General features: G+C 37.3%; 1 protein-coding gene across 3 annotated transcripts in view; it reads left to right on the top strand.

Moving 5' to 3' along the window:
• Window positions 1-18,704, top strand: part of LOC121107648 — a 227,686-nt gene that overhangs the window by 49,003 nt on the left and 159,979 nt on the right. For 2 of the 3 annotated variants that reach the window (XR_006932197.1, XR_006932198.1), the window contains one exon: window positions 156-9,585. The exons of the other annotated variant lie outside the window; for it this stretch is intronic. The gene's annotated coding sequence lies outside the window, so the exon portion shown is untranslated. Of the gene's footprint in view, window positions 1-155; window positions 9,586-18,704 lie in introns of those variants that run through there. 3 annotated transcript variants of the gene reach the window in all.

Consider the following 18,704-nt stretch of genomic DNA (forward strand, 5'->3'; position numbering starts at 1 on the left):
CAACAATATAGCAAGTTCAAGCTGTGATGTGAAATTGCAGAGCCACAAAGAATGAGCAGGTATAAATGTATGTTGGAAAATGTGTCAAAATAACTGCATGTAAACCCCAGAGTAAGAAGAAAGAAAAATTAACACCTCTATCATTCTCTTTCTAGCAAAGCATGAGATGAAACCCCACCTTCAACATCCAACTCTTCCTGATAAAGGACTGGGAACTCCTCACAATAACTCTCCACTGGTACAACTGAAGAACACCAATAAACCAGATGAAGTTTAACAAAAGCAAATGTGGGGTCCTGCATCTGGGAAGGAATAACCGCAAGTATCAGTTCAGCTTGGAACATGACCTGCTGGAGAGGAGCTCTGCAGAGACCTGAGAGTCCTGGTGGATGACAGATTGGCGATGAGCCAGCAGTGTGCCCTGGTGTCCAAGAAGGACAATGGGATCCTGGGGTACATTAAAAGGATCGTGGCCAGCAGGTCAAGGGAGGTGATCCTCCCCCTCTATTCTGCCCTGGTCAGGCCTCACCTGCAGTACTGTATCCAGTTCTGGGCTCCCCAGTACAAAAAAGACAGGGATCTCCTGGAAAGAGTCCAGAGGAGGGCCACAAAGATGATAAAGGGCCTGGAGCATCTTCCCTATGAGGAAAGGTTGAGCAACCTGGGTCTGTTCAACCTTGAGAAAAAAAGACTCAGAGGTGATTTTATTAATGTTTATAAATATCTTAAGTGTGGGAGTCAAAGGAACATGGTCAAACTCTTTCCAGTGGTCTGTGGGGACAGGACAAGGGGAAACAGCCATAAACTGGAGCATAGGAAGTTCCAATATGCAAATAGACACCAATATGCAAAGGAACTTCTTCACAGTGAGGGTGACACAGGCACATGTACAGTGATCTGTGGCCCTGCTTCAGCTGTCAGCACAGAGCTCCTCACACTCCCTACTCTCTGTAATCTCTACCATATAGCTAGTTTTGGGTACACACATCATTTTCTCCCCAGTTACTAGTGGTTGAGACGCCACTGGCTCCACTACTGACACCACAGGCAAGGGACACTCGCACTCCTGATTTGTATTGAGTAGCTGGCAAGCGGTTCATTCTTACTGTTTTCAACAATAACTGGTATTTAGTCCTTGTAAAATGTACAAAGGATAGAGAGTGATACTACACAGACAGTTGATACTACACAGAGATTTAACGAGAAGATAGGAAAGAATTCAGTGATCAGGCTCAGAGATAAGTCAGACAAGCACACTGACCATCCTTGTTGTATGTATGACTGGCCATCTTCTGTTCGTTCTTTGTTCCTCCCTGCTCTCCTTTCTCTTGCACACTACCTTATCAGTTTGCACAGCCTGTCGCTGACATCTTGAACTTTTATGTCTGCATTCTTATCAGTTTAAAAGTCCTGGTTTGCTTGCAGTTTCTTGATAGTGAATCAGTTAGTGACACAATTTAAATTTGATTTTGGTTATTCTCTTCATTTACATTGGTTGGTCCAGTTTTATGGCAAGGTCCTTAGTGATATGATCTTACTGAAAAAATAATGATTCTCACACTCACATTAATGTAACTGACTGACTTGTACATCCTTCTCATGTCTGTGTCTCTGTGTGCTCTTGTGTATGTCTTTCTTGTTTTCTTAGCACCCCTTTCTGCATTTGACCAGGTAATGTTAAGAGAGCACTCTAATTCTACAGACCCTTACAGTAATCAAAGTTCAGTTTCCTTCATTTTGACCTGATGTAATTGCTGATTACTTCCAGAAGGGATGCCCCTCTCTACAAGAAAGTCATTGAAGCCATGGAGTGTGTCCAGAAAAGGGCAATGACGCTGGTGAATGGTCCATTTAGTTTGGAGACGAGGAGGTTCAGGGGAGACCTTATGGCTTTCTACAACTACCTGAAAGGAGATCGTGGTGAGATGGGGGTTGACATCTCCCACATAACTAGTGATAGGATGAAAGAAAATGTCCTCAAGTTGCACCAGGGGAGGTTCAGACTGGATATTAGGAAAAATTTATTCTCCAGAAGAGTGGTCAAGTGTTGGAACAAGGTACCCGGGGAGGTGGTTGAGTCACCATCTCTGAGTGTTCAAGAAAAGTTTAGATGTTGTACTAAGGGACATGGTGTAGTGGAGAAATATTGGCTGTACGTGGACAGTTAGACTAGATGATCTTAGAGGTTTGTATTATCTCTTTCCCCATGCCCAAGTTTCTGATAACATCTTTGATAACATCATGCTCCTGTATCTGTTGATGGGTTATTTTCTTTACTTAGCTACATCCCAATCCCAGTACTGCAGTGAAATAAGGAAGATTTTTAAAGCATATTCCAAGCCTTAACATAGCTGTCATTTCAGTTTTACGTGGCAGAAAAGATTGATCAATTTTTACAGCTGGAACAAGACTGTTCTATTTTGAGTTAACAGAAACCTCTACTTGTTCTGTTTAATTAATTGTTAACATCTAAAGACATTATTTTATAGAAAAGGACCCTACAAATATATTGTCTTTTCTAGTTTTGAAATACTGGACTTATAATCTTTAAAATATACTGTGGGCTTTTTTTGTTTGTTTTTGTTTTTGTTCCATTTCTGTTTCTGAATCTGTCTTTTGGTCTCAGATAAAAACAAACTACAGTTATAAACTAGTCAGAGATATTAAAGAACATTTCTTTGCTTACCTAAGAAAAACTATGGTAATTTAACCTTTGGTGCACTGTTTTCAAATGTATTCACCAAATTAAATCAGCTATCAAATTTTTATTTTATGATATTTAATATATGCTAAGTTACTCATAATTTATTTCTAGTCCAGAGCTCCTGCCTATGAGTTATACCTATACAAACACTCATAACTATTATACAAGTAAAATATCACAGTATCCTTAAAACAGCTCCAGCAAAGGTGTAGACTAACCAACTCCTTCATATTTAAAAGGTCACATATTAAATAGAGAAAACTCAAATAGAATCAGGGTTTGTGCACTACTCAGCTTCAGATAAGACAGAAAATGCTTTGAGGTTTTCAGTTTAATAACTTCAAGAAAATTTTTTTCTTAGAACTTGTTTGGAAACTTTTAACCTGTATGTATTGTTTAGAAATCTGATGGTAGGTAACTTAGAGCCATATGAATCATAAAAACATATTTTATCTTATATTATTTGTCTATTGTGCTTGTGTTTTAACTAAAAAGTCCTAACACAGTCAATAGTTAGTGATAAACACAGTAACAAATTCCTTACAGCTTACAGTTGTAGATCATCAATTTTGAGTCAAGCTTCTGTTCATCTGCATTTTTAATTTCTGGACTGTGAGAAACAAAACCACTGGGAGGTTGAAACTGCAACCTCGTGTGTTTATTGAAAAGAAGTCATTTGTGAAAGGAAAAATTGCTTCAGAGATTTAGCCAATGGGTTAATATTTGGGATTCAGATTCCATCAAACATTTATCCTGGATAAATGCCAATTGGGATTTAATGTGTAAAGGTATAGGGCCAAACTACAAACTGATTGTCAATTCATACACATCTAGACTTCCAAAGTATGCATTTAAATGCATTTACTTTCCCACTTCCTGGTATAGTTGTTTATTATTATTATTATTATTATTATTATTGTAACTGAAATGATATACTGTGACACATATGCATCATAATTAGTGTGAAATCATTAAACATCTATTGAAACTTGATTGATTGATTATCCTTAGCATTTCTTGAAGAATAAACAGAAATGACAAAAATATCTCAGCCTGTCAGGACATGAGACTGACCTAACACAAGTAAAATAAAAATAAAAGTAATCCTAAAGGAATTCCTTTCAAAATGTTAACTTATTTTAGCGTTTTCTACCTCCCTGTAAAGGGGAAAAGCTAACTCTAGACAAGGAGTATCTGTTGACATAGGAATCTCAGGCCAGAAAAACAAATAACATTTGAGTAGATCACAGAGGAAGCAAACATATTATCACTCTGTTGTTTGATGTAGCCACCTCGGAAATAGAGTTTTCTGTTAGGCAATGGGAAATTCCAAATTATGCAAGCAGCTTGTTTCTATTAATGACGTCCATCTTGTCTTATTTAACTCCTGGATAATAGAGAAGTTTTAAATCCGGAATATTCCTCTAGCGCCTTTTTGCAGGTATACATCTGTATACGTGTGTTATAGGCAAATACATGGACATTGACTCCAATGGCCATATTCACAAATTTAAAAATATTCAGAGCCCATTAGTTTATCTCCTCTCCCTCTGGAGAACAGTTCCAAATGTTCCTCTCAAACTGTCTTTCCCAGATAAGTTAATTCCATTGCAAGACATTTCTAGCTTCCAGATTTCTATAATTTTATAATGTCTCCTTTTGCTGGGGAAGGAGAATTAGTTAATTTTTAAAACTTTTCTAATTAAGAGCATAAAAATTTAAATATAATTGCCATTATTCAACTAACAATTCTTAGCAAATGGCCCTTGTGGCCATTTCTACAATGATTGTTGGGTCCCTAACTAATATTTAGGTGACACAACTTCTGCTGAAGTCTGTAGCAGTTTAGGCAATATCTGTCATTCACATTTCAAGCTAAAAGATTCCAGAAAGCATTTAGGTGCTTAGCTTTTAAATTGCAATTGACTTCTCAGGTCTGCTCTGGGGAAATAATTTATTTCCACTGGCAAATAACCTGTTCACTGTTTAAATGACTGTTGGGCAAACCAACTTCGTGGTATAAGCGCCCCGTAATAGGAATTAGGTAGGAAAATATGATTTTTTAACTGAATATCATGGGTTGATAATGGATACATAATGGACATAATTTCTCTTTATTGTTTCCATGTGGATATGCATCTGTTCACTTAAGAATGACCTTCATTTACTTTTGAATAGAAAACAGATGGCTCCAGAGAAATAAGTCATATTCAGTGTATATACATAAGTGTGTAGATGGAAAATCCAATGAAAAACAAGATGAGAGAGGACAGGACAGTTATGAGACTGTTGACAGAACATTACAATATAAGACTGAAATTCAGAGGAACACAAGATATCTAGGAATTTGTAATTATATTCACCCTTTAGGAAATTGAACATTTTATATTTATTGCATCCCACTCTATATCTCAACATAATAAGCAATGTGCTCCGCTAATGACGTGTTGATATTGGAGGAATGAGAACAATGGCCTTTGTGCTAATTAGTTATATGAAGAATCCAGTGAGATATAAATTGTTAGACTTTATGGTACCTTGATTATACATTTTAATCAAAACTGAAGGTAATACATAATGCTAATTATACTACAGAAATGAATTCAAATAGATACATTGTAACATACTTGTAGGTTTAAGTGCCTTTCTCTTTAGAGGTTTCTAATATGTCTCCTAATTATCTAATTAGCAACAAGTATTTCTAATTTTTTTAAACTTTTAATGAGAAATTCTGGCAGGCTGAACACTTTCATTTCTAGCAGAAAATATGTGTGAATTGTAATTGCTACATTATGAAAAGCAATGTATCTTCATCAATTTATACAACAAAGTGTAAGGACAATATTTTAAAGCTTAAACTTGGCAGTAAAATGTGATTAATATAGATAATTTTTATATGAGATCTAGCACTTTCAGAAAGTGCTAAGGGAAAAGTTCAGATAGCAACAGTATCCTTCTGGACATACTTTGATGTTGTGCATATGTTAATTAAAAATATTAATGCCCCTGCCTGTTCTCATTTATCCAGAACACTAAGGTTTGAGAAGATAAAGTAAAACAACTTGAGCTCATGAATCTTGTACTTCCTACTCTAGTGAATCATAGACTCTGAGTCATTTGTGTTAATGATAAGAGAATCACATATGGGCCCATTTAGAAAACCTTTATTCATATATGTATTATCCCATTTCTTGTAACAAACTGAAATGCCAAGTTTTCACTCAGTGAGAAAGATTTTTTGCAAGATAAAAAACATGTAAGTGAACTTACAAAACAAACAAACAAACAAACAAACAAAAAACCCTGATATATGTGTAACTTGAATTATTACTACAGTAAACATGGTATAGACCATTTTCACCAGAAACAAGAAGGAAGAGCTTAGGAAATAAAGTATCTTTGGATTTCCTGAGAACTTCAGGATAAAATTCTACTCAAATGAATGGAAGGCATACATTCAGTCTCCATCATATATAATCACATATCTAGCCCCAGAATCATAAACATTTTAGAAGTACGCATACTTTTAAGTGTTCCAAATTGTGCTAGAGACAGCTTTGTTTCTAAAATACAATATTTACAAAATAGAACCCAATCTTACCCTTGATCTCTTATTTTTGTACAACCTTCTGAAACTTTGTGATTCTACGTTGTATATAGAGTTCACCAATTTCCTCCTTGCTCCTCCGGTCTCCTCTGAGTGGTTTCAGAATGACTGCTCATGCATGTGAAGGATCAAATCTCCCTTTGGTAGTAAAGTATTGATTTTTCTATCAATGTTCAGCTTAAAATGAGCTTCAGAAAAAGTTTCTTTGAAGATTTTTCTCATCTTCTTTTGGTTACATGGGAGAAGAAGTTGCATTTTCTATCCATCTCTGCAAAGAATTGGAATGAACACCAGAAATAAGATTTTGTTCAATGGAAGGATAATTAAAATATTGTCTAATTTTTAAGGCACATTTGCCAAAATACTTTTCACAGTCTTTCTAAGTTTGTTATTGTTCCTGCAGTTACAACAAAATCAACTCATAAATAAAATAAGATCACAAAATATATAATAGAGCCAAGGGACCACTGTTGGGGATTTCAGCATTTTAACGGTCCCAATTACCTAATTAATACATAAAAATGTATTTTTAACAACACAGTTCAAATTGTTTTGCAGTGAATTCTTCCTAAGCTTGTTACCTTTTTCTCTGGTGGCATGCTTGCCTTTCAATACTGTCCCCATGGGTTCTCAGATGAACACTTTCATCTTATTTAATATTAGGGGGAAGGTGAGAAGGCTAACAGGAGCTATAAGGCACTGCACGCTCCTGTCAGAAAAAACATTATAGTAGGGAAGCTGTCAGGTCACAGCTTGAGCCTCCTTCTCCCTGAGGGCCAGAAGCTGTAGAAGCTCCACAGAGGGTTGTTCAGGTCAGGCCCTGACAGTGAGGGCCCATCACCCAGCCAGAACCAGAGCAGCCAGGGGGCTCCAGGGACGTATATCATGTCATTACCACAATGTCAAGCTGGAGTGTGTCAGGTTGTGACCCTAGTCCTTCCAGCAGCACTCCCTCAGCCAGCTACAGATCCCAACAGATGGGAGACAATCGTGCCAGCACGGGTGTGGGAAACCTGCCCTTGCCAAAGACAAAATGCAGTGAGACCTAGGGCACAGATACAGCAGTTTCAGATATTGACTGTGAGCATTCTCACTATGCCTATGTGAATCACATCCTGACAGAGTCTAGGATAGTTAAAGCAGATGTAGATTTACAGTGAGGCTAGGGGCACTTGCTGAGGTATAACCCATTTTGATCCAGGTAAACTAGTTTTAGAAGGAAAGTTGCACTCTAAAAATGTCTGAAACCTGAGACTTTTTGTAATGTTTTTGTACTGTCTACTTGTAATAAGGTGTGGACAAAAAACTGAAAAAGTTTTCAAAAGAAAAGTATTGTTTAATTTAAATATATTTAGTAGTTCATTAGATAATATGTGTACAAAGTTATAATTAGTATGGTAAATATGTAGAAACTCAAGGAAGTATTTAATATTTTTCCTTGAATCTTTCTGTCTTGCTTAAGTACAATTTACATCATTCATATGCTGAAAAACATTTTTGGTTTGTCCTCCTGCTTAAATTGTTCTGCATTTAATCATAATTAATTCCTGAAAAAATTATTTCGTCATTCATCCCTGACTTGCATCTCACTTCCCCTGAGATTTTTATTGTGGCATCTTTCACAAATAAAGTTGCATATAAATGACAAGGCAATAATTCTAATCAAGTAGCAGTGTCTCAGAGTGTGCATTGCTCTTGGTTTTTGATCAGCACAGAGGTGTTGCACTATTTTTTTGCTCTATATCCATTTCTAATGAGTGCAATACAGAGAACAGATAATGAAACAAGTAAGGTAAAGCAGAAGGAAAACAGATTTTGAAATGCATTTAATGAACGACTCACCAAAATGCTAAAACACAGATGTCAAATTACTTTGACTATGCAATCTAAGATATTTTCTGGCAATTTTTTTCTGCTCAGCGGTGCTCAGTATTTCACACGATACTGAGTAGTGCTGATGAAAACAAATTAAATCCACCCTCAGTTTCCTTCTTCCCCATCCTCCGCCAAAAGTGTACTAGAAGATCTGAAATCAGTCATATATAAAGCAAATATTCTTAACACAAATATTTTTTAACCAGGAAAATGTAGCTTGAGTGAGTTGCTTGTTGAACTAAGGTTTATCATTATTTTATTAACTACATATTTTTTTTCATATTCATACTTAAAAATGCTAGCCCCAGTTGGCTCAGTTTCTAAAACTGAGTATTCAGATTTTCAGAGGATGTGAACTAGTTTGATGGTAGTATGCCAATTAAGATAATCAGAGAAATGGACCAGAGTGTATTACCATCCTATACAAACAGGGTGACCTATCTCTTCCCTTTGTTTTGGGATCCTTGACACTTTTAGCCTCAATGACACATAAGCAGAGACAACAATACAGGACATGTTGTTCCCCAGCAGGTTTCTGGAGCTTCATTAATAATGCCATTCAACACTATTCTCAGGGTCAGTCCCTCTCTAGTTTTCTAATCTCCCAGAACAAAGTACTGTAAAAATATATAACCTCTCTATCTGGCAAGCTCATGAAAACTCAGAATTTTATCATTTGTCAAAAAGCCTTTTTTCAGGCTCAGGATCCCTGTCTCTCTCTTTTATTAAATACAGATCTTCATCACCATCCTCAAGTGCTGCAGATCTGTCTGCCCTTTTGAGCTTTCTAATTTTTCTTTTGTTTCCAAAGTCTTTATATTTACAGATATTTTCTTATATTGCAGATATTTAGAAGTTGGTGCTATACTCTGCAATGCATATACAAAACTCCTAACTCCTTGTACTTTTCTGGGAAAGAAATCAAACTGTCAGGAAAAGAAAGAAATGCTTGATAAAGTTTGTTATTTTGTAAAGTACTGAATTAAGTAATTTCTGAATTAAGTTTCTAATAAAACAATAAATTAACACTGTGGTACTGAAAAAAATAAAGTAGACTTGTCTTATTATTTATGTTTATATAAACCCTAAAACTTATTATACCCAATATTTGAGAAAAATCTATAGATCTCCAAATCAGAAGTAATTGATGAAAGGCAAAAAACTTATATTTAATTTTGGCTTGATAAAAGATTTCCATTATCCAAAAAGAAGACAACGGTTACCTGAAGCACATGACAGTAAGCTTACTTAGTTTAGTAATAATGTGTCTTCTACTGAGATTCTAATGTATGTCTATCTCTAATTTTCATGTACATTTTTGGATAGAGAAGATGACTGCTTCATATTAGCATTCTTCTGTTTGTTATTTTTTCATTAAATTATTTTCAGTCTTCTTGTATTTTGCTTTGTTGATCCCTGTGTTTGTTTTAATTACACCATTTGATGTGTGAAAATGAAAATAATATAACTTGGTAATTCCTAGACTGTCACACTTCCTTTGTGACTATAAGCAAGTAACTTGCTTTCCTTCATTTGTTGGTTTGTACAATGAAGAAATAAAATTGATATGGATATTTTCATAAATGATCTGTATGAGTATTTGCAAAGCCTTTAGATAAATAAGACAAAACTCCTTTCACAAATTAAGCATAAGTTGTACAAAACAAAGGCTATTGTCAGTTTCCATGTTTCAGAGTGGTTTCAAGCAGTATAATCTAACCCATTTCTAACAAAAAATGTATGTATGGTGAGATAGATACCTTTAACCCTCCACAACAAGCTATCAATTCTGAGCCTACTCCTGCTCATCTTAGAGCTCTTTTTTTTTTTTTTTCCCCTCATTATTTGGGTCCCTGAGCTGAGGTCTCACAGTTCTGTGCTCTACAACTTCCTTTAGGAAGCCAAAGGAGATGTCCTGAATGGCAGGTTCCTATCATCAAAATCCCAGACTTCCCAAGGATTTTGCTCATAAACTATTATGTTCACTCCTTTCTGCTCTAAGTACTCACTTTGTACTCTCTTCCCATCCCTCTATATGTTGTCATGTTTCTCCCTTGACCTTGAGTACACAGCACCAGTGCACCACTCCACCTGTCTTTCTAGCTGTAAAGTTTCTCAGTGTTCATCAACTTCATCTTTCTCGCTATCCAAATCCTGTAAATAACATGGTCAACTCTTCTGCATCTTACATAATTTAAAAATGTTCAAGGGTCTGGTGATTACTACTGCTGCTGTCTCACTGATCACAGCAGTTTGCTCTTCTTCCTCACCCTCCTTACTCAGGATCATTGCTAGGAACATAAACTCGGCTCTACTGTGGCAGCGATTTAACATAACTTGCCAAAGACACTTGGAGGCAACTAGCACACAAACACACTCACACACAAAATATATCCAAAAAAAAAGAGAGAAAAAACTACATATGACAACTTCACTCAAATACCTTTTAGTTGATTATATATATATAAGCATGTATGTATATAACTTACTGCTAAATTACTTGGAAAAGGGAACAAAGCTTGTATTTTTTTGAGTTGGCTAAATAAAGCTGATGGTGCAGACTTGCAGGATATGACAATGCTGAGCAAGTAACTGATAAAATAGTGGATGAAATTCACTGTTAATAAGGGCAAGATATCACAGATGAGGAAAAAAAAACAACAAAAACAAACAAACAAAAAAGACCAATGAAAGTCATCTCTTACTTCTCATGAAAGGTAACTTGAAGCTACTGCTGATAGTTCTCTGAAAATTTAAACTCAGTGTTCAGCATCAGAGAATCAGAATAATGAAAAGTCCTTGAGCCTTGCCACAGCTCCCACAGAAAAAAAAAATCCATGAAAAAAAATTAAAATAAAGGAAAAACAGCCTTACTCTTTAATAATAAAACATGTCATACTTCGTGAAAAAATTGTATGTGACAGCACCATCTAGTGTGACTAAACTGTTACCAGAATGGCATATATTTTGAAGGTGAACTATGAATCAGATTTGTTGGAAAAATATATATATATATATATATTTATATATATATATATAGGTAGAACCTTGAGCAAAATACATTGTTTGATATGATGAATCAGAAAGGAAAGAAGGCATGTCTGGTGCCTAAACCCAAATAACTAAAAAGAAGAAAACATACTAAATGAAGTTTAATGAGGTGTTGTCACTTCAGCCACTTCTTTTATCTTTCTGAGGCTTCAAGTTCAACTTCAAAGTGTGACAGTTTGAGAATCCCCTCTGCCAGCAACTTTGGTTTAGAGCCCCCTTGATTAAATTGGAAAGCTTGTTGGCAAAGATGATCTTCCTCTTCTCTGATAGATGAACCGCATCCTCCCTCAGAAAACCAGATTTATGAAAACTAGTTGCATGACATAAATTTCTGAAGCCCTGCCCATGACACCACACCCTTAACCATGTACTGATTTTCTTAAATCCATCAGTCTTTTCCCTCCCCATTCTTGCAGATGACACCAAGCTGGGAGGGAGTGTTGATCTGCCTGAGGGGAGAAAGGCACTACAGAGGGACCTGGATAGACTGGATCAATGGGCCAAGGAAAACTGTATGAGTTTCAATAGGGCCAAGTATCAGGTCCTGCATTTTGGTCACAGCAACCCCGGGCAACCTCACAGGCTTGGGGAAGAGTAGCTGGAAAGCTGCCTCACGGAAAGAGACCTTGGTGTACTGACAGACAGTTGGCTGAATATGAGCCAGTAGTGTGCCCAGGTGGCCAAGAAGGCCAATGGCATCCTGGCTTATATCAGGAATGGTGTGGTAAGCAGGACTAGTGAAGTAATCCTGCCCCTGTACTTGGCACTGGTGAGGCCTCACCTTGAGTACAGAAAGGACATTGAGGTGCTGGAGCAAAGAGCTGGAGCAAAAGTCCAAAGAAAGCCAACAAGGCCTGTGAGGGGCTTGGAGAATATGCCCTACAAGGAGCAACTGAAGGAACTGGGGCTGTTTAGTCTGGGGAAAAAGAGGCTGAGGGGAGACCTTATTTTGCTCTCTTTAGATACCTGAAAGATGATTACAGAGAGAGAGGAGTTGGTCTCTTAGTGGTAACAGATGACAGGGATGAGGGGAAACAGCCTCAAGTTGCACCAGGGGAAGTTTAGGTTGCATATCAGGAAAAACTTAACAGAAAGGGTTCTTAAGCACTGGAATAGGCTCCCCAGGGAGGTGGTTGAGTCACTATCCCTGAATGTGTTTAAAACCTGTTTGGATGTGGTGCTCAGGGACATGATTTGGCGAAAGGTTATTAAATTTAGGGTAGTATGGCTAGGTTATGGTTGCACATGGTGATCTTTAAGGTCTTTTCCAACCTGAGCAATTCTATGATACTATGATTCCCTTAACTGGGAGGGTTGATGTGAAGATTACCTGTGCTCTCAAGTTCTTCATTGCTGCTCCCAGCTCCTTGTAGTACATCCTGATATTCTTCAGGTTGCTAACAGCCATGTCACTGGTGTCTGCATGAAACAGTGGCAGTGGGTAGTAGTAGCCTGTGGGACATACAAAGTCTGGCAACCTCTGCATCACAAGCAGCAGACCTCTCTAGCTAGTGAGTCAGAACAACAAAGGGGTGCCTCTGTACCCCTCAGGAGAAAATCACCCACCACTATCACCCATCACTTTTTCTTAGCTGCAGCAGTTGTTATGCAATGGGGAGCAGGTCTGGGTGCCTTATTCAGCTCTGATGACTTACCTGTAACTGTTTCTTTTTCCTTCTCAGCCTGCAAAACCATGAAGTGGTTCTGCAGAGGTACCTCAGGCTTTGAGGAAGGCTTCTTCCTCCTGTTAACCTTTGTTGTGGCAATTTTCCAATTCTCATCACTGTTGGTGTCCCCTAAAACTAGATGTGCCAGTGGCAGAGTTTGGGGCTTTTTGGCCCCAGACTGTGGATTCAATGAAGTTTGCATGTGGATCCAGCCACCTCTATTTCTGCCTTCCTGATAGAAGACAGACTTCTAACTGTCTCCTGCAGGTCAATCAACTGAGGTTCACTTGAGGTTCTCCACCTGGGCACATCTTACACAAATGAATTTGCCACTCACCTCTGCTCCAGGAGCAAAGTCCAGACACCCCACAGACCAGGGTCTGCACAAATGCTTCTTCTTTCAGTAGTTCTGTCTGGCTCGAGGCACTTGTAGTGTTTGGAGTAGGTAGTTCATACCTCCCTGCCAGAGGTGCAGCCTTAGTTCAGCTTTGAGTGCTCACTATTCTGCTTTGAGAGTGTTGGAATGAGTGCATTTTACTAGTGAAGCTGGAAGAACCTTGGTGCTCTGCCATGTGAGCTACAACTCTGGCTGTTGCGGCACGCTACGGCGACACATGGTACAGGTGACACCCGTGCTATGTTTGCCCATCCTTTGCTTGGACTAGTTGCTACTCTCCTTGAGGCTTCTTTTACGGGCAATTATATCAACAGGCATTGAATTAACCCTCAGATCTGAAGGTGTAAAGTGTATCACATGTCACAGATAGAATAAATTAGTTTCTGAGACAGTTTCACATTTAATCTGTAAGTATTTCTCTATAGATTATGTTGACTTTTCTCAGATATAAATAAAATTGAATAACATGCCAATCAGAGGTCAAGAAGCATGCTGTTTCACCAAGAATATATGTTTTTCATAGCTAGTTTATTCACACCAGTGTTTTATGTATAACTTCTCTAGAATTGTTGTAGTTGCAAATTGACTTTCTAACAAGGAAAGATCACCGAAAATGTTTACTGTGTAATTTTATATATTGAAATGACAATGGCTTTTTATGCAATCTTATTTCTCTTGGATGAATATAAACTCTTGCTTATTTTCTTTTTTATCTTATACTTTTTCATTCTACATTTAAAGGAGCAATTAAAGCTCAAACTTATGTTTACCTTGTTTACTCAGGATATTTTTTCATGGGGGGGAAAATGTGACTAAAAGAAAAAGAGAAAAAATAGAGTGTGCACATGGGAGAGAGGGAGAGAGATAGAGGAAGGGAAAGGGGGAGGAAGGAGAAGGAGGGTTGGAGAGGAACTGTCTTGGAGACAAAGAAAATGGATATATTTCAGACAGCTACAGTGTATGCCATGTGTCTGCTAGGAAAGTGGTAGGAATTTAGGAAATCACAAAAAGAAGAGAAGGATACTGTAGCTCAGTCAAGTTCAGTGAGCTATATAATCTACTTAAGAATTTGATTAGAAATTCTATTGTGTTCAGACACCAAGCAGGCTGCCTTGTGGACATGAAGGAAGGCAATGGGTTCTTAATAAAACTTCCATGTAGTAGCACTCTCATTGTTACCTCTTTTTACTTAACAACATAGAGGGAGCCGTGATAAGTCTAAATGGGTAGAGCACTGTTTGGCTTAAGTGAACTTCATATCTATAAAATTCCGATATTCTACTCTTCTGCTGGATTTCTGTAGCAACACACAGCAGCACATTGAGAAAAAAAAAAAAAAAAAAAAAAAAAAGTAGTGAAATGCTTTCCTGCAGTGTTATTTGTTCTTATCTCAACTCTAGTTCTTTTTCAAAGATTATGTTTGCTTTACTGGGTTATGTCAAGCTGTTTGCATCAAAGACGAAAAAATGTTTAAGACAGTCATGCCTACCATCCTGGCATAACATACATTCAATACGAGTACAGAAATACATGCATATCTATATGCAACACACTCAGTCTTCAAATGCTTGTATACTCCCTACACTTGTTTTGTATCTTACTAGTTACTTTAATACACTCAGACATTAACTGAATTAAGTTCCAAGGATGAAATTAAATATATTTCTCAAACTTTTATCTAGCTGTGCTTCTAAAAGTATTTAGGAATATGTGTTATAAAAATATATCAGTAGAATATGATTTTAATGTAACCTCTGTAAATCTATTATAAATGAGAGAAAACTGTTTCAAAGATCCTGTAAAAGACAAAGCTTAATTTCAATAATGCAAATATTAATGAGTTTCACTAAATTATCTCAACGTAGTAATCTCCACATAGTCTCAGATTGTGTCTTTTTAAATATGCATGCCATTACTGAAAATATATTTTTGCTCATTTCATGCTATAGAGATTACTGAACGTTGCAAGTTGCATAGGCACTTCAGTTGAAGATGCTCCATACCTAGTGTCATGAACTTATCTAGATCAATCTGTGCCCGTGACAGGGGGGCAGCAGGCCCATAGGCCCCTTGCCCCAAAAATGGGAAGGGAAAAGGTGAGGCAGTATCTACTAAAATCATCCATTTGTATCTTATGTATAAATAGTGAATTTTAAGATACTAACAGAGATAAGATTTTTAACAATCATCAGAGTTCCAAAGGAATAAGGAATTATTGATTTACTTTCACAGATATCATAGCAGAATATTTTATTCTTTACTTTAGTTGGTCACTGGAGACTTGGTTTCATATATGCTATGCTCCTTGTGAGATATGGTAGGTCAAATTCCACCATGGGAGTAGGATTCATATTCACATGACCTTAGCTGTTAAGTATAAACTAATGAATCTGTTCTCTTTGCACTATTTCTAGGACAGTTTAATATAGACTCCTGTGGTGGTTTCATCCTGATGAGCAACTAAACTCCACCACCATCACTTTCTTGCTTCCCCTCCTCAAAGGGAGAGGGGAAGTAAATATGATGAAAAAGGCCTCAAAGGCTGAGATAAGGACAGGAAAATCATACCAATTAATGTCATGGGCAAAACAAACTCAGCATAGGGAGATAAATATAATTTATTGCCTATTACTATCAAATTAGAGTAGTGAGAAATGAAAAGCAAAGTAAGAACACTTTTCCTCCCAGTGCATCATCTTCTATCTCCTTCCCCTGAATGGCACAGGGGAATGGGGCATGGGATTGGCAGTCTATATCACTTTTCCTCTGCCTTTCCTCCACAACCGCTCTCTTTCCCTTCTTAAGCATAGCATATCTTTTTTTTTTTTTTTTTTTTTTTTTTTGAGCTGATCCTATGTGGGATTCCCACGGACTGTAGCTCATTATTAACTCTTTCAGAACATGTATATACCACAGGGTCCACTCTTCAGGTACTGCTCCTCATGGGTCCCCACAGGCAGCAGCTCCCCCAGCCTTCCCACCCCACCACAGGCTGCTCTCCATGAGCTGCAGCTCCAGCCAGGAGCTGCTCCTATGGGAACTCTCCATGGGCTGTACCTCCTTTAGGCCTCATCCACTGCTGCAACATGGGCACCTCCATGGCTGCATGGGGAGATCTGCAACATGCAGTGCCTGTGGGCACAGGAGGATAGCCTGCTCCTCCATGGGCCTTCCCTGGGCTGCAGAGAACTTCTGCGCTGCTCCAGGAGCACCTCCTGCCCTCCTTCTGCACTAACTTTGAGGTCTGCAGTAATGCTTCTCTCACATGTTCTCACTCCTCTCTCCCAGCTGCTGTTGGGCAGCAGTTTTTCCCAAGTGTTAAATCTGTTCTCCCTGAGACACACCCAAGTTTTGCCCATTAGCTCAGCCCTGACCAGTGGCAGGTCCCTTTTGAAGCTGCCTGGAACAGACTGTTATCTGACATGGGACAGCTTCTGGTCCTTCTCATGGATGCCACAACTGCAGCACATCTTCTAGAAAAACCTTGCTACATGAACCTGGTACAGCTCCTGAAATGCAAATAATCCAGATAAATTGTATGAGTAGCATAGATATTCAGCTTTGAGTTACATATATTTAAGTTATAAGACTTCTACACGTGAAAACCAAAGTTTTCTTTTGGTTTAACTGAGTTCAGTATCTGACTGAGTCAAATTGTCTGTGATATATAAGAAGGCAGTGCAGACAATTGAGTTATGGTCTTCTGTCAACAGCTGTTGAATTAATACTGATTATAATACTGACTATAAGAAAAAAGATATACAAAATCCTGATTATGAGTGTAAAGAGACAAAAAAAGAGGTTAATCATGACACAGCATAAATTAAAAGTCATAGTACAAAACCTTAAATAGAACCATCCTGTTAATAGCTGTCTTCAGAAATGTGATATGGAAAGCAATGCTGAATCTTATAAAATACAGAATAAGAAATTTTTATCTTCAAGAAAATAGGAGTGATAAAATATTTCAGAAACGCAAAGATGAAATACAGTGAAGCTGAAATGATAGGAAATTAAAACAGAAACTGTCTCCTATTTATTTTTCTTTTCCATACATTAAGAATTTGTGTAGATTTGTGCTCTCTGGGTTTTCTGTTTGTTTGTTTTGTTTTTGTTTTTAAGAAGATCACAAAAAATGAGATTAGATTGCTTAACTGATAGAAAAGCAAAGAAACAATAACAAAAATGACAATCTTTGCATTGTGTTGTCATCATAGCAACACAAATCCCCTAATCAGCATGATATCTGATGACATGAATCTGGTCTGCTTTCCCTCTTCAAGGTGAGAAATTCCGAAGGACATCTGCAGTGAGGGTGAGCATGGTCTCAAAACCACAATAATCCACTGAAAAGTCATAAGGAGAATTTAAAAATTATAAAGAAAAGAGCTAATGATCATCACAGGAGACATAATATACATGGGAAAATTAAAGAGACATTTTTGTATTTATGTGTCTGGAGAAATGAGAATGAAGATTGGAAAAAGTGTCCTTTAATTTGTGAGGCTGTGGAAAAATGTGCCCTACAGAGAGACTAGGCTTTTTTACTCATAGAATCTTAAGCTTAAAGCATACTGAGTAAATTCTGTACAAGACAATTGCTCTGGAACTTATTCCAAACATCCTAGGATTAAAAAAAAAAAAAAAAAAAACATTGTAGAGGATTATTAAAGATAAAGTTAATATTCTAGCTACTCACGTGTCAGGGATAAAGCTAAGTTTTGGGTGTCTCTGGCTACAGCAAATTGCAACAGGACATTAGGAACCTGACTTGGGTCTAGACAACACATTAAAGCAGACTTGGTTTAATTTAAGTGTTGCTGCAGTCAAATGAGTAATTAAAACTGATAGCACCATACAACAATCTGCAAGCAATAAAGTGAAAGACATTTCTTTCACATGATTATACAAATTAACTTACAGAACACTCCAGCATGAAATAAAGTGAAAGTATGTATGGCAGGAGAGGAGAGGTGGTAGAACAAAAGGAGTTCAAAGCCAGGTTGGAAGCAACCTGAGTACAAACACTAATCTTTTTCTTAAAAATAAATAAATAAAAATATTAAAGTAGGTAATGGTAAGATATCTATTGGAATCAGTAGGTATAGTCATCCAAATTCATTTCTATCATGTTTTTTTTTGTTTGTTTGTTTGTTTTTTGTTTTTTGGTTGTTTTTTTTTCAATGCACATGAATCTACAGATAAGGCTGATGTTGAAATCTGAGTTCAGAGAAATCACAGTGCCAGAAATTTTCTGAGAGGACAGCACGCAGAAGCCTCTATGTAAATTTGGAGAATAATGCAAACCATCCATTTTTTGGCAGCTAGTCAGTCTCCACCAGCATGCTGAATGATGAGGGATGAGCTTGCAGAACAGGTAGCAGGGCCTGAGGATTTATAGTA

This window comes from Gallus gallus, chromosome 1 (assembly GCF_016699485.2).
Source record: "Gallus gallus isolate bGalGal1 chromosome 1, bGalGal1.mat.broiler.GRCg7b, whole genome shotgun sequence".
NCBI classification, from domain to species: Eukaryota; Metazoa; Chordata; class Aves; order Galliformes; family Phasianidae; genus Gallus; species Gallus gallus.